This window comes from Sapajus apella, unplaced genomic scaffold (genome assembly GCF_009761245.1).
Source record: "Sapajus apella isolate SASKATOON/1434 unplaced genomic scaffold, GSC_monkey_1.0 scaffold9, whole genome shotgun sequence".
Classification (NCBI taxonomy): Eukaryota; Metazoa; Chordata; class Mammalia; order Primates; family Cebidae; genus Sapajus; species Sapajus apella.
Window position 1 is genome coordinate 12,064,344 of NW_022436949.1, and position 16,723 is coordinate 12,081,066.

The window sequence follows — 16,723 nt, forward strand, 5'->3', positions numbered from 1 at the left end:
CTGCACCACAGAAACTGTGAAGTAATAATACATTTTATGTTTTAAATTGTTAAGTTTGTGTTCTGTGACAACAGAAAACGTACAGACTTCTACTGACTTCTACTCTACTGACTGGTGCTGTTTTTATTTTCATTATTCATTTGTGTGCATTATCAACTTCACAATTATGTCATATTTTAACATATTTTTCCTGCCTACCATACATGTGTGGCTTATCAATAATATTATTTCAAACTTTTAGTATCCTTGTGTTCCATCTAGGACCTTAGAACACATAATATGAATCATCCTTCATGAAATAATTTTCAAGTATATTAACTCAATATTATTTGAACTGTAGAAAATATTATGTTGATGCTGTAAATATTTACCTCGATTTTCCCACTTAATTTTACTTTCATTCTTCTCATTCTTTCCTACCTATAAACCTTCATCTGAAATCAGTATCTTCTGTGACAAGAGCATGCTTACCATTCTCTTTAGTTCACTCCTGCAAATGACAATCTTTTAGCTTTAGTCTTTCTAAACATTTGTTTATTTCAACCTCAGCATTTAGGACATATTTGATGGATATAAAATTCCAGTTTGGTCAAACTTCTAGGCCTCCATTTTCTGTTTTTGACTCATTAGTCTGACAAAAGCTCTCCTCAGGTTCACAACCTTTCAGCTGCCTATGGATGCATGGCCAAATCCATAAGGAAAAGATGGCTTCAAATGATAACTTCAGTTGTCTGAATTTTATTCTTTTTTTGGAACTCTTCTTAAAACACTGATTTTTAGATTTGTCACCAATGAAATTGTTCAAAATACTTTATTCTGATTTTCTGAATGTTCTTTGGAAAAAAGGATTGTTCAAAATCACCTAAACCATCCTAAGGATTAATATTAATATTAATTGTTACAAACATTAAGACAATTATTTAAACACACAGGTCCAATTATCTGAAATCAAAGTCCTGGTATTCAGATTGGTTAGATAAAGTCAAAGAGGATTGTGTAAAGCATCCTGCATGAGTTAGATCTAACTCATTTGCCATTTTATCCATTGTTCTTCACATATTAGGTGTATCGAAAATATTAATATAATAGTATTTGGATATTCTGAATATTGTTTTGTGTTTAGGTCATTTATGTATCCAAGCCTTGCACCAATAAATCCTCCTATATTTCTTTTATCTATAATTATTTACATTGTATAGTTGTTAGTAATATTGGAATTTCTGCAACATCTCTAGAATGGATAGTCAATCTATGAAAACCAAAAGCATTGCATGAAAGTTACTCAGAATCCAGTTATTTTCACAAAGCTCTGTAAGGTACACTAGGGTATTGAAAGAGTCTATTTTTGAGAATGTTTACATTTATTTACCTCATTTCATACACATAAATATATTACTAGATTTGTCTTTACCAGCTTATCTAGCTGTACTCAATAATCCTTTCTACGTCCAAGTTCAGACTTATGTAATTTTGAAACCTTCTTATAAAGGCCGCCTCAATCTACTGCTTGGTTTGTTTAGAAATAAGTATAGTGACTATAAAATATGTGTCTACTGTGGTCTAGGTGCTATGATGTCCACTCATTCTCTCCGCCTCTATACATCTTACCGCACACAGAGGCTTCCCCTCACACATCACATGAGATGCCAGAATGGCTGCTTTAACTGTTAGATATTATTCTAGCTCCACATGAGGTATGAGTAAAAATTTCTTATTGGGTACTTTGTCACTTTCTTTTGTTTTAGGTTATCCTTAATCCTGTCAATATAGTTTGCTTCTTTCAAAGCCACTGGCTGAACTAGTGTTAAAATATGTACTTAGTAACCAGAGCCATGTGACCTCTAATCCTTCTACTTGGTATATTACTGTAAACTATATTGCCAGACCCCCTACTAAACAGTACAATTAACTGGAGAAAATTATTTAACTATTCCTCTTTAAAACTGGGAGAAAAAGAGGACTTCACAGCATTGTTGGAAATTCTAAGTACTATGTGTCATGAAATAACTTACAACAGTGCTGTGACCTAATGATTATTCATGCAATTATCATTTTATATTATTATAACAGTATATTTAAGCAGTATTATCATGATTATATACTTATGTTGATAAGTACACATTTGTTTGTTTGATTTTTCTAATTTTGCATATGGTGTTCATATCTAGAATGAAATTATTGGAGAAGAATTATCATATTGTAAAAATGTTAGCTACAAAATATATTTATTGCACATGTGAATGAGGAAAATATTCCAGAAGTCACTCACAACCTGGGAATATGTTTTTGTTTTGCAAAATATTTTTAAACACTTTGGGTAAAGCTGTTATTTTGGGTTGTGTTAGTTTGCTTGTATCTTAGGCCAAATGGCCAAAGAATAAAAGGAAAAGAAAAAAACAGTTGACAGTAAACAAGTGGCAACACACGTTCATAAAATTTTTAAGTAATTTTATTACTGCTTTAAAAATTCAAGTTTCTTGCTGGGCATGGTGGCTCATGCTTTGTAATCCCAGCTTATTGGGAGGCCGAGGCAGTGGATCACCTGAGGGTGGGAGTTTGAGACCAGTCTGGCCAACATGGTGAAATCTCGTCTCTACTAACAATACAAAAAAAAACTAGCCAGGCATGGTGGTGTGTGCCTGTAATCCTAGATACTCAGGAGGCTGAGACAGGAGAATCTCTTGAACCTGGGAGGTGGAGGTTGCAGTAAACTGAGATTGTGCCACTTCACTCCAGCCTGGGCAACACAGCAAGACTTCATTCCAAAAAAGAAAAACAAACAAACAAACAAAAAAACTTAAGTTTCAATGAAGTTGTCTGATAATATCAAATCTCTATATTGTAACACAATAATCTGAGCTCTAAGTAACCATGAGTAGAATTATTGAATGTGAATTTGAGAGATCATTTTTTTAAATGTTAGATTCCTGTCTAAAAATATGAATTCATACCTCAGTAAGAATACATAGCTCAATACTACATATCTCACTTTTTTCTAGAGCGTGTCTTCTCATACCAAGATTGGATAAAGGTAATATATGCAGAGAAAAACAAATCAACAGGTAACAACTTGCCTTTACAATGTTTTACCTCGACTATATTTTTGTCACAATGGATATTACTTTTACTTTAATAAAAGAAGTAAGTTAAGTATATAGTATATTTGAATGCATGCATGTTTGTGTGTAGTAAGTGCAGAATAGTGAAGGTATATAAAATCCCTAGAAAGAGAAGATCAAAAGGCATAGTTATACACTATTATACCCTGCATCTTAGAAAATGCTTCTTTTCTTTTTGCTTTTTGACCTGAGTAATAATTCAAACTATTTATCTTCCAGACCTTTTACAGAAAATTTGCTGGGAAATCTGAATATCTCAATTATAATTCATATAGAAATTTTTTATATATTATGTTTTCTACCATACAGATAAAAGATTAAATTTGAGAAATGCTATGCAAATTATCAAAGGAGGCAGTGATTATAAGTGATATAAGCAAGGATTTAAACTTACATCCACAGTATACAATTCTGCAGTGAATTTTAATTTTTATTAAAAGGTGCTGTTAGAGACTTATTTATAATTTAGTAAACAAATAATAGGTTCAAAATATATTACACAATATCTAGTGAGTCACTTTATTAAATAATCTGTTGAAAATTATTGAAAGCCTCTATATGTGGAAATAAAGCTCAGTTTATAACAATTAATTTTCAACATATTATTCATCATTGCATATTATTTTTGCCATAAACCTAATTACGTATTTTTATTTAACTCTACAGTTCAGCTATTGTGATAGGCTATTACATTAGTGGCTCTCAAAAAGAACGTATTTTGATATATGCATTCTTGTATAGTCTACTCACGTATCAGCTCATCTTGGTTATGTGATTTGTTTAACCAACATGGCATTAGCAAGAATGATATAAAAACAGAGGCTGTCTTACTGCCTGCACATTGTAGTTTCTACCATTAGTGCTCTTTTGGATCTCCAGATTACCATGTGTAGAGTTCCAACAACCGTGTTGGAGAATCTACATGAAGAAAATAGTTTCTCACTTAGACCCCAAATCTCCCAGCCATCTCAGGTAAGGCTACAAACATATGAAGGAAAATACCATCTTGAACATTCTGGTACCATTAGACACTACAGAGAACAGAAGGACATCTATGTTTGGCCCCAATTTAAGAATCATGAAAAGACAAAATAAGTCTACATGTTAGAGTGGCTTCATTCAGCAAGGCAACTAAGACAACAATATAATTATTGTTTTATAATCAAATTTTTGTTTATGCTCTTCAACATTTATTTGCTTGCCTTTTAAAGATAATATTATGGTCCTTTCTAATAGAATATTTTTCTTCTCCACTAAGTAATTCAATTTGAAGATCTTTTAGTTAAGGTCTCAGATTTTGTTTGTATAAAACTGTCTTTATTTCCTTCTCTTTTAGAACGATAGCTTATATTGACCATTATTTGCCCCCAGCAATTTAAAGATTACATTAACTCTTGGTGATTTCATTGTTACTCGTATCTGCTATTTAAAGTAAAATTGTCCCCTTTTGGCTCTCTGAGCAGCACCATAGAGGTTGGCAAGAATAAGCGCCTTACGAAAGGCTGCAAAAAGGGAGCCAAGAAGAAAGTGGTCGATCCATTTTCTAAGAAAGATTGGTATGATGTGAAAGCACCCGCTATGTTCAATATAAGAAATATTGGAAAGATGCTAGTCACCAGGACCCAAGGAACCAAAATTGCATCTGATGGCCTCAAGGGTTGAATGTTTGAAGTTAATCTTGCTGATCTGCAGAATGATGAAGTTGCATTTAGGAAATTCAAGCTAATTACCGAAGATGTTCAGGGCAAAAACTGCCTGACTAACTCCCATGGCATGGATCTTATCCGTGACAAAATGTGCTCCATGGTCAAAAAATGGCAGACAATGATTGAAGCTCATATTGATGTCAAGACTACCGATGGTTACTTGCTTCGTCTGTTCTGTGTTGGTTTTACTAAAAAACGCAACAATCAGATACAGAAGACCTCTTATGCTCAGCACCAACAGGTCCGCCAAATCCGGAAGAAGATGATGGAAATCATGACCTGAGAGGTGCAGGCAAATGACTTGAAAGAAGTGGTCAATAAATTGATTCCAGACAGCATTGGAAAAGACATAGAAAAGGCTTGCCAATCTATTTATCCTCTCCATGATGTCTTCGTTAGAAAAGTAAAAATGCTGAAGAAGCCCAAGTTTGAATTGGGAAAACTCATGGAGCTTCATGGTAAAGGCAGTAGTTCTGGAAAAGCCACTGGGGATGAGACAGGTGCTAAAGTTGAACGAGCTGATGGATATGAACCACCAGTCCAAGAATCTGTTTAAAGTTCAGATTTATAATAGTGGCAAATAAAAAGTCTTATTTGTGGAAAAAAAAAAGTAAAATTGTCATTCTTTGTAGGTCATCTTTCCTTTCTCATTAGTTATTTTTAAAATCTCACTCTTTATTTTTTTTCCTATAGTTTTGCTGAGATATAATTGGGCATATTTTTCTTGATTTTGCGTTGGTATTTGTTTTCCTTTCTTTCAAATTTCAGTAATCATGTGATACATCAATTCTAGGTAAATTATTGCCATAATATGTTCAAATTTTCTCACAGTTCTGGAGCTAGTTTCTGGTAAGGACTCACTTCCTGTGCTAAAGATAGCCACTCTCTCACAGAGTTCTCATATGGACTTTTCTCAATGTATACATAAAGAGCACATGCACATGTCAGTGCAAGAGAGAGAAAGAGAGACAAGGAAATTTTCTGGTGTTTTTTGTAGTAAGATTATTCTCTCTATCATGAGAGCACATCCCTAGTGAAACATATAAACCTAAGTATTTCCCCAAATTCCCATTTCAAAATGCCATCACATTAACGTTCAGGGATTTAACCTACGCCATAAATTTATGGGATAGGGAAAACAATTCTATTTATAGAAGAAATAAACACAAAAACATTTATAGGTACTATTCTAAAACTAAAATCTCGTGTAATGTTTCAGGGAAAATATTAAATGCATGCCAACTATAAGCTTATGGAGTTTTACAAAGTTACAAAAATATAAATAAATATAAAAGAAAAATATGAAACATCAACATAAATAGGTTATAATTGATCAAATAGACAAAAATAAGGAAAAAGCCAATAAGGAATAAAATAAAATAACGATTAAATACCAAGATACAGTTTTGATAAAAAGAAAACATATCTTATAAATTTGAAAATATAGTCTTTAAAATTATTGTCCTTTAAAGCCTCAAATGTCAGATTAGATGTAGCTGGAGAGAAAATTAAGAAACCTGAATATAGGAGTGATAAAAATACCAAAAACACAGCAAAGAGATAACAGGAGATAGTTACTATGATTCTAACCATTAAATCTTATTCAAACTTATGGTATCTTACCCAAAATATTTCCTGGGAGTAGACTGACAGTACTGGTGGTTAGGAAATGTTTATCTGTTCCACATTTACCCAATGAATATTTAATTAATACTTTCAATATTCTAGCTCTATAAGGGCTAACTTCATTCGTCTGAGGGCATCATATCATTATATCAGGATATGGAAACAGAAATTGTACTTTTAGTTACAAATTTTTACTCTGTTTAAATGCAAACAAATATTAATTATTTAGGTGTAATTTTTAATGCAGAAAGTTTTATTAAATATCAAAGAAGAAATATTATTTTGCTGTTTCTCTGACCATACATTTTGTATAGTTCTGACTTTCAGAACCATGTTAATGTTCCACGTGCTCAAAAAATAAAATAAAATCCACAATAATATGGAAAAATTGTAAATAGAATACAAGTAGACACAAAGAAATTCTAATTTCAAGTGAATAACTTAACCATACTGGAGGGAAAGAAGGAGAACCAGCTCAAATAATTTTTGACTAAGTCAATTATATATGTTCAAGCTAAAGACACTATGAATTAATTTAAACTCTGGTTTGAGAGAATTTTTTACTCAGAAATATAGAATGGCTATCCTAAAATTATTTAATGTATTCTAAGATTTAGTAAAAAAGTAAATGTATCCTGGATAATGGAATACAGCTTTCTCAGTGAAATTACAAATATAAAAAAGGGAAAGACTAGAATGACTTTCATGGTACTAGCCTGCAATTGGAACTGCCAGTATGAAATTATGGCTTTTCATGTCTATAGTTATTGAATTAAATCTAAATCCAGATACATAAGATAGAGGTATCGAAATAGATATACACAATTATGCACAGCCACAAATGCATGCATGTGCACACACATACATACACATCTGACAATTTGGACCACTGAGAGTGCCTAGAAGCAGTAAAACCCCAGTTTCACTGAACACAACAAGGAAGCAAATAATTACTTTAATATACCAACCTCTAGTCAAAGAAATCCATGTTTCTTGGAGAAATAGTTTATCCCAGGGCTGAGGGAGGAAAATAAAAAATTATTGTGCAACATCTTATGTAAAGCAAGGAAGTGGTCAAAAATGAGGAGAAAATGTCAAAGACACATGAAAGTCAACTTGATGAGGTTTCTGCTGACCAAATTTGGAAGAATTTGAACATGGAATAAATAATGATTCCATAACCCACTGAAATAAATAAGAATAAATAAATAACATATTTCATATAAATAAGTAAAGGAGAAGGACATGTCCTTCAATGCATTGTCAAACCACCATATAAATTTAGAATGTAAGGTGAATTATGAAATGACTAGTGATAACAGAACCCAGATGGATGATAAAACTGGTAGGTAATAATTTGATGAGTAATATTTATATGATCTTAATATACCTACCTACATGTATTCCAATAGAAAGAAATTAATAGAATATGCCTACTGATAGAATTCACTGAAAACTTTCACAACATCACTGCTGTGATAGTCCTGTTATAAATGCATAACATAAATCTAATCATGGGAAATATCAGACCAACATATACTGAGAAACAAACAAAATAATGGAAATGTTTTCTTCAAAAATATTAAAGCCACAAAAACAAAGAATGACTGACAAATTGTTTTTTATTAAAGGAGACTGAAGAAGTGCAGCCTGATCCAGGATTTCCTCTTACTGTAACATCGCTGAGAAAGTAGAAACCTGAACAAGAACTATAGATTACATAATAGGATTTTGATAATTATTCTGTGGCTCTATAAGAAAGTATTTGTTTTTTAGGAAACATACAGTGAAGCATTTAATTCACTTTTTAATTACTCTCAATTAATTTTAAAATATACATATAGAATGAGAGAATGATAAGCTAACCTGGTAAAAGTTTGACATTTGGGGAAGCTGAGTGGAGGTCAAAATTCCTTGTAATATTTTTGCTACCTTTCTGTGTCTGGTATTATGTCAAAATAAAAATTGTTAAGACAAATAAGGAAATCTTTTTATATATTTTAAAATAATCTTTATCTTTAATATTGACCTCTATACAGGGTAAGCATCATTTACAAAAGTTTTAAAACCAGTCTATAAATCTTCTGCATTTAGACAATGAAAAGTCCTCTGCAGTAACCGACCTTGTAGGCTACCCACCTGCAAGAAAATGTCTGGCTAGGGAGAAGAAAATTTAAATTACATGCCTATCCCTATAACATGTCTTTTATGATCTAATTGTTATCATTTCAGAAACATTTGGTAAGGGGGAAGTTATATGAAACACAAATCTCTTCAGTGGTTTTACTTTCAGAAGCTTGGTCAGAGAGTTAGTGGATACGAAATGTTAAAATTGGGTTTAAGGATTGTCCATGGATAATCTCTTCTCAATTTTTTCTGTTACTATGAAACCACTATTTATCTATCACCCAAGATAAGGTTATTTTTCTCTCAACCTTCTCCTCTATCAAATATATATAGGTGTATAAATATATATAAATATATACATATATATGATATATGTGTATATATGTATATACGAAATATATGCATATATATAAATATGTGTATATATATTTGAGATGGAGTCCTTCTCTTGTTGCCCAGGCTGGAGTGCAGTGACACCATCTTGGCTCACTGCAACCTCCGCCTCCAGGGTTCAAGCGACACCACACCCTGCTAATTTTGTATTTTTAATAGAGACAGGGTTTCACCATGTTGGTCAGGCTGGCCTGAAACTCCTGACCTCAGGTGATCCACCTGCCTAAGCCTCCCGAAGTGCTGGGATTACAGGCATGAGCCAACGCGCCAGGCCCAAATGTATTTAATTAAATCTCAAAATCAATTCCTCCTGTCTATCTCAAACTTTGTACCCTTTGATTAGCAACTTCCCATTACTCCGGCTCCCCACCCCAAACCCCAGCCTCTGGTAGTTCTACTCTCTACTTCTCTGTAAGTTCAACTGTATTTCTCAATTATGTGTGAAATCATGTGATATTTGTCTTCTAGTGCATACAGGGTGAAGGATGTGTTAATTAGTTTAATTTAATCATATCACATTGTGTGTATGTGTGTATATCTATACATCCCATGGTACTCCATATACAACTATTATTGGTCAATTAAAAATGTAATTAGTTTGCAAGTTTTTTAATTTCTTTTCCTTGAAATGCCTGTTGTTTATATATATTCTTGACTGCATAACTTGCTCCTTAAGAAAACTGTGATCTTTCCCTTTTGCTTTTTGCTCAAGTCCAATTTCAAACACTTCTATTCATGTAATCACACTGAGACTGAATTGATACATCATTTACGCTGTATATTTTCCCTTCTTAATATGTATTATTTTCTTTTTCTTTCTGTGAAAATTAAATATGAAAAGCACATGACTCCATAACAGTTAAAGAACATTCATGTGTTATTTTTAAAGGCTTTGATTTCTATTATTAATAATATTACAATTTTTTTATAACTTTAACTTTTATTTTAGATTCAGGGAGTATGTGTGCAGGTTTGTTTTGTTTTTGTGTTTTGAGAGGGAGTCTCCCTCTCTCTCCAGGCTGGAGTGCATTGGCGCAATCACAACTCACTGCAACCTCCACCTCCCAGGTGCAAGAGATCCTCCTGCCTCAGGCTCCCAAATAGCTGGTACTATGGATATATTCCATGGTGCCAAGGTTTAAGCTGTGGATCCCATCATCCAGCTAATCAGCATAGTAACCAGTAGGTAATTTTTCTTTTTTTTTTTCCCATTTATTTATTTTATTGCATTTTAGGTTTTGGGGTACATGTGAAGAACATGCAAAATTGTTGCATAGGAACACACGTGGCAGTGTGATTTGCTGCCTTCCTCCCCATCACCTACATCTGGCATTTCTCCCCCTGCTATCCCTCCCCAGCACCCCACCCCCCACCGTCCCTCCCCTATTTCCCCCCAACTGACCCCAGTGTGTAGTGCTCCCCTCCCTGTGTCCATGTGTTCTCATCGTTCAACACCCGCCTATGAGTGAGAACATGCGGTGTTTGATCTTCTGCTCCTCTGTCAGTTTGCTGAGAATGATGGTTTCCAGGTTCATCCATGTCCCCACAAAGGACCCAAACTCATCGTTTTTGATGGCTGCATAATATTCCATGGTGTATATGCGCCACATTTTCCCTATCCAGTCTATCGTCGATGGGCATTTGGATTGGTTCCAGGTCCTTGCTATTGTAAACAGTGCTGCAATGAACATTCGTGTACACGTGTCCTTATAGTAGAACGATTTGTAATCCTTTGGATATATACCCAGTAATGGGATTGCTGGGTCAAATGGAATTTCTATTTCTATGTCCTTGAGGAATCGCCACACTGTCTTCCACAATGGTTGAACTAATTTACACTCCCACCAACAGTGCAAAAATGTTCCTACTTCTCCACATCCTCTCCAGCATCTGCTGTCTCCAGATTTTTTAATGTTTGCCATTCTTACCGGCGTGAGATGGTATCTCAATGTAGTTTTGATTTGCATTTCTCTTATGACCAGTGATGATGAGCATTTTTTCATATGTTTGTTGGCCTCACGTATGTCTTCTTTTGTAAAGTGTCTGTTCATATCCTTTGCCCACTTTTGAATGGGCTTGTTAGTTTTTTTCTTGTAAATCTGCTTTAGTTCTTTGTAAATTTTGGATATCAGCCCTTTGTCAGATGGGTAAACTGCAAAAATTTTTTCCCAATCTGTTGGTTGCCGATTCACTCTAATGATTGTTTCTTTTGCTGTGCAGAAGCTGTGGAGTTTGATTAGGTCCCATTTGTCTATTTTTCAATCCACAACCACTTCACTCCCCAACAGCAGTCCCCAGTGTCTGTTATTCCAATTTTTATGTCCATATGTACTTAATTTTTAGCTCCCATATATGTAAGTGAGAACATACAGTATTTGGTTTTCTCTTGCTGTATTAATTCCCTTGGTATAATGGCCTCCAGCTGTATCCATGTTGCTGAAAATGGCATGATTTTGTTCCTATTTATGGCTGCATAATATTTTGCATGGCAAACATGAACCACATTTTCTTTATCCAGTGCACTGTTGATGGGCACCCAGATTGATTCCATGTCTTTGCTATTGTGAATAGCTATGCAATGAACATAGAAGTGTATGTGTCTTTTTGGTAGAACAATTTATTTTTCTTTGGTCGTATATACTCTCTATTACACAATGGCTTCCATTTTTTTCTTCACCTTAGTGTTATTTCATCAAGTTAATTTTAATAACGTTTTTAATAAGGCCCAATTCTTCTATCTCTATAGCTTCTTATATTCAACATAATACAAATATACAGTAAATACTCACTCAACATTAATTCATTCAAAAAATACTGAGTGTCTTTTGCATAACAGCGAATGTTTGTTTATTTGGAATACGTGACACTGATCTTTTGAGCCTGGTTTTGAAGAAGAACTAGATGGATACCTATCAATTAAATATATACACAAACAAAACAATTTCAAACTGTGAAACATGATATGAAGGAAATTAAGCAGTGTGATTAATTAAATTGTGTGATTGATGTCTGTGACAAGTCTGGGAAGACCGACTTAGATTGGCTGGTCTTAAAAGGCTTCAAACTGAGAAAATTACATTTGAACTGAGACATTGGTGGCTAAAAGCAGTCAGCTGTGAAAATATCTTGTCACCTAGGTTTAGACATAGTCAAGAACATGTGCACATAAACAAAGTAAGAGCAATTTTGGTGTATTTAAAAAAAAGAAAGGAAATGTGTCTACAACTTAGTGAATGAGAGATAAAGTTGAGAGATAGAGGGAATAAAGTATTCTGAAAGCAATAGAAAGACAATGGATGTTTTAATGTTGAAAGCGTCATAGACTAATTTTTTTAACCACTCAAATTCATGGATGAAAATAACATCAGGAGAAAAACTGGTATGAAGGAAATATTTAGACAATTACAATAATTCTGAGAATGATAGTGGCTTAGGTTTATAGTAGTAGAGGCTCAGAGGGGTTAATAACTTTGGAATGTTAAGAAGACTAACTAATGGCTTTGATTGGGACATTGTAGAAAAGGACCATCAATGGCTACTGTTTTCAACTTTAACAAGAAGGAAAGACAAGTTGGAGGAAGCTACACTAGGTATGTCAATGTGAGATCAAGGCTATTGCCATGGTCATGTTAAATTTGAACTGTCTGTGGGTACTCTACACTGTGACTCTAAATAGGCAGTCTGATATGTGGTTTGATGAACAATGGAGATATCAAGACTAGAGACATAAATTCAGGAGTCACAGATAACCTCTCCTTTCCTCAGCACAAAAAGTAAGCATCAAAACTGCATTATTAATTCATTGTAAATATAGTGTGATCCTAACATATGTTTGCAATTACATTGATTACTTCCTTCAGAAAGAAAAATGTATTGAAAGCTTTTATGTCAAAATTAAACTATTTTTGTTTCTAATAGCAATACTTATTATTTTCAAACTAATGTTTTATTTTGCAAGTTAATTTCTTAATAATTATGTTTTCAAAAACTTTATTTTAAGATTATTTTAATGAAAAAAAGTGTAGTCCATCTTGATTTCTTTAAAAATAAATATTTTTTCCAAAGTAATGGTTTTACTTATTTGGGATTTTTTAAAAAATTAAAAATCCAATATAAATAAGGATGAATCACATATAAGGAGACAGTATTTACCTGGTAACTTCTTATTCAGATCTTTTACAATGTCAACACAAATCAAAGCTAGAATTCAGAGACTATTCCTTAAGTATTTTCTTAAGTCTCATTGGCTGAATGTGGCTGGTAATGGTCTGTAAAAGAAAAGCCAATTTGCCCCTTGATGGAGATTACTGTACCAAATGTAGCAAAGAGCTTTAGAAAATGTGACACGCTTTCTGTTCAACAGTAAAAGAGACAATTAGTTTTCTAGTTTTTCTTTTTGTGCAGTGGAAATAGGTATTGTTTGTTAATTCTCTTTAATCTCTCACATCATTTTCTTGGTAATGTTGCTTATTGTAAGCCTGCAGAGTTGTATTTAAGAGAAAGTATATACTTTCCCATGTTTTAAAATTCTAATTCAGTGGCAAACGGTTATTATTATAAAACTTGATTTGGTGAGATCAAAATAGTTTGACACAAAACTGATTATAATTATAAATGATTTTTTTAAGAGGAGATTGCATTATTTCTTCAACATTTCAAACTTCTCACTATTAACAAATAGGACTTTATTCCTTAGACTGACTTTTCTTAAAATGTAGCTGGTCATGTTATATCCATTCATATAGTTAATATATATGGAAATCCATAGATTTAATGTGCTGTACTATAAAAAATAAAATATGTTGATATATATTATCATCATGTATATTTTCAAACAGAAATCAATAGATAAATTTTCATATTAAACTTATCCTTTCAATATTTCTGCGTATCTTAGTACACCCATTTCATAGCTATATCTGAAACAGTTTTCTAATTTAGTTATGAGTAAACAAAAAAATTATGTTAGAGATGTCGTGTAATCAAATACATAATTCATGTAATTGAAATAATTATATTGAAATTATAATACAAAATGTGTTTTACATTTCATATTTGGAAAAATTAATTTGATAAATATCAACTTACAATATCTGTAAAAATGTCAGTGTGAAAATGTACTTAAACAAATGGCCATTCTGAGGTGTGTGTGCTTATCGTTGCAATAAAATATTTAAATTAGGAAGATATAAATTATTTTTATTAATTAATATGAATAGCTTACATGTACAAAATTTAATATAGAATAAAACAAAACAGTTTCATTTAATTGTTTTGAAATACATATAATATTACTATTACATTTTAGTATATTCTGGGATTCATAGAGTTCTTAAGTTTGGAATAGACTTAAAAACGTATTAAGTTCATACTACCTATTATTTCAGGACTTCTGATTCAGAAGATAGACATTAATGCTCCTTGAACATTTGCAAATCCACAAAAGGTATCATTTCACAGAGCATTTATTTTATTATTTCAGCAGATACCTGCTGAGTTTCCCCTTTAGGTAGATACTAATCTACACCCTGGGGAAATAAGAACAAATCTTGTATAATTCCTGTGCAAAAGGCTGATTCATGTGAATAAATACTATACTTTACAGCAAACTGTGCGTACGCAGGTCAGGGCACAAAACACAAGGGGAAATACAACTCCCAGCAAGAATGATTCGGTGGTAGCACTTGAGCCACTAATCAAGAGGAGTGTTTGTGAGTCCAAGAGTGGCAGGAAAGAAACAGCAAGAACAAATACATAAGGATATGTAAGGGTCTACCCTTTTAAGAAAATACAAACATTTGCCATGCTGGCATATAGAATAGCAGGTACAATGGTGTACAATGATACTGAAAATGTAGTCAAAGATGAAGTCTTCAAGAGCTTATGCTTTTGCTCTCAATTTCTCAGTTTCTAGCTATGAAACCATTAATTATTGGAAATTACTCCTTATTTCTTTCATTGCTGTATTCTTCTCATGTATCTATCAATATGTCATTATGCCTACAGTAGTATATTCCCTTTTATGTGTTACAATTTTAGCCTCAGCAACATGGCAAGGCCCAATCTCTACAAAAAATTTGAAAATGTGTTATCCAGATGTAGTAATGTGCATTTGTAGTCCCAACTACTAGGGCGCTGAGATGGGAAGATCCTTGAGCCCCGGAGTTTGAGGCTGAAGTGAGCTATGATAATACCACTGCACCCCAAACTGGGTGACAGATATCCATACTCTGATAATTAATACATAACAACCATAGAAAATCAAATTATTTTTCAACCGTTTGATTCTAGTTTTCTTTGAAAATTAATGGATTTAGTCTTCTCTAGTAGATTTTTTCTTTCATGAAAATGTGCTATCACTGAATGCAAACATTTATTTTAATCAGAGTATTTTTCCATCACTTTTTCAAATTTAGGTAAAATCTCTGCAGGAGATTTTAAGATGGTAAGTTTTGTGATGTAAACATTTGTCCTAGTTCTTATAAGGTACCTCTCTTCCTCACTCTTCTTCCTTTTACAGGAACATCATTCTGATAGCATGTGCTGTGATCTAGGAAAATGAGGCCTTCCAATTTAATTTTACTTACATAATCTACACTTCTCTTTTCACATGCATTTATTTCTTATATTGAGACACTTAAAAAATGAGAAAAACTACAGCTGTGGGTGGGCACAGTGGCTCACGCCTATAATCCCAGCACTTTGGGAGGCCCAGGCAGACGAATCACAAGGTCAAGAAATAGAGATCATCCTGGCCAACATGGCGAAACCCTGTCTCTACTAAAAATACAAAAAAATTAGCCAGGCATGGTGGTGCATGCCTGTAGTCCCAGCTACTCGGGAGGCTGAGGCAGGAGAATTGCTTGAAACTGGAAAACAGAGGTTGCAGTGAGCAGGGATGGCGCCACTGCACTCCAGCCTGGCGATATTAGTTTCTCAGGTTTTCAGCTCAGCTCATATAATCTAGCAACACTTTTGAGGTTTTATGTCTTATAAAAACCAACTCATGGCCAGGCATGGTGGTTCACGTCTGTAATCCCAGCACTTTGGGAGCCCGCGATGAGCAGATTACCTAAGGTCAGGAGTTTGAGACCGGCCTGGCCAAGAGGGCGAAATGGCATCTCTACTAAAACACAAAAATTAGCCAGGTGTGGTGGCAGGCACCTGTAATCCCAGGTACTGTGGGTGCTGAGGCAGGAGAATCACTTGAACCTGGGAAGCAGAGGTTGTGGTGAGCCAAGATCACACCACTTCACTCCAGCCTGGGTGAGAGAGTAACACTCCATCTCAAAAACAAACAAAAACACAACTAATTGGCAAACTTGTGGGGAAGTATAAGAAATACCAAAGGAAAACACCCTTTATTACAAAATGACTATATTACAAACAAAAAAATTAATCTCTGTTACTTACTGCATGATATCATCTCATAAACTCACATGTTGAAGATTTAACCCCTAGTACGTAAGAATGTGACTATATTTGGAAATAGGGCTTTCAAAAGGGTAATTAAGTTAAAAATGTGGGCATTATAGTGGTTACTAATCTAAGTTGTGTCCTTATAAGAGGAGGAGATTAAAACATATCATCTAAGAGAGCAAGGATGTGCAAACAAGGAGAAAAAATCATGTGAAGACAATTTTTGCTTTTGTTGCACTTGTTTTCCATGCCTTTCTCTTTAAATCTTTACCTATTCCTATAACCAGAATGGTTAGCCTACGTTATATTCCAGGATTTTTGTAGTTTTGGGTT

General features: G+C 33.6%; 1 pseudogene across 1 annotated transcript; it reads left to right on the plus strand.

The window, feature by feature from the left end:
- The first annotated feature begins 1,689 nt into the window (after positions 1 to 1,689).
- Positions 1,690 to 5,424, plus strand: LOC116551131 (annotated as a pseudogene). Its single transcript, XR_004268730.1, has 2 exons — positions 1,690 to 1,694; positions 4,583 to 5,424. The product of XR_004268730.1 is annotated as a 40S ribosomal protein S3a pseudogene (transcript).
- The last annotated feature ends 11,299 nt before the right edge of the window (positions 5,425 to 16,723 follow it).